The following is an 854-nucleotide window of genomic DNA, read 5'->3' as shown; positions in this document are numbered from 1 at the left end:
CCGAAATGCCTTAAAATGCAAGACTAGGTCCTAAAACATGCTGCCAAGTGATTATTTTGTGTTTAAAACTCCAAAAAGTATTTTTTATGAATATTTCAAAAATCACCCAAAAAAAAATCCATAAAAATAAAAAGTCCCCGAAATGCCTTAAAATGCAAGGCATAAAAACGCACAGAGAGTTTGTCATTATCAACTGTGACAACCAAATGAACACCAAATACACTTATCTTGTGACCAAAAATTGATAAACCACAACTATCTCTAAGTTAGCAGACTTTCCATAGGAAACTGCAGTCTGCACTGATATTGCACAGCATCTAGTTTGGATATTTAGCTAAGAAAGTATACCTGCAAGTATGTACAGTAAGTTACAGAAAATATATCATGGTCTAGGAAAGATAGGTATTTGGCATATGCACACATTATTATATGTCAGAGGTTCCCAAGGTGGAGGGCGTGGATATAATGATTAAATGAAATGTGTAGCATGGCCCACACCAGTCACTGACAATATATGATGGTTAAATGTGTAATTTTTGCAAAACAAACCTTCAGGTGTTTTTTTTTTTCTTTTCCTCTCACGGAGTTAATAATGTTTTAGAACCCTTTTGCAGAGAGGCAAGATTAATAGCAATGTTGACTGTAAAAGAGAACATGTTACATTGGACAAAATTACACTGGTAAGCAATGTTCCCTTTAAGCTGCGCACATGCACAATCGCGCACGGCTTGAACATTCTCAGCACACAAGAAAAGTTGTAAGTATTCATTTTATTAACCAGTGATCCCAACAATAATGTAATTATGTATCTCATTGAGTGACAGGTGTCCAGCCAATGATACGAGATGGGAGCG

At 35.8% G+C, this 854-nt stretch overlaps 1 protein-coding gene across 1 annotated transcript in view; it reads right to left on the bottom strand.

The window, feature by feature from the left end:
* Positions 1–854, bottom strand: part of LOC112487985 (potassium voltage-gated channel subfamily E member 1-like) — a 6,131-nt gene that overhangs the window by 4,198 nt on the left and 1,079 nt on the right. The gene's annotated exons all lie outside the window — the stretch shown is intronic.

Source organism: Cynoglossus semilaevis, chromosome 13, assembly GCF_000523025.1.
Source record: "Cynoglossus semilaevis isolate Cse_v1.0 chromosome 13, Cse_v1.0, whole genome shotgun sequence".
NCBI classification, from domain to species: Eukaryota; Metazoa; Chordata; class Actinopteri; order Pleuronectiformes; family Cynoglossidae; genus Cynoglossus; species Cynoglossus semilaevis.
The sequence above is the reverse complement of the archived record's forward strand: the minus strand, read 5'-3'. Positions and strand labels throughout refer to the sequence as shown.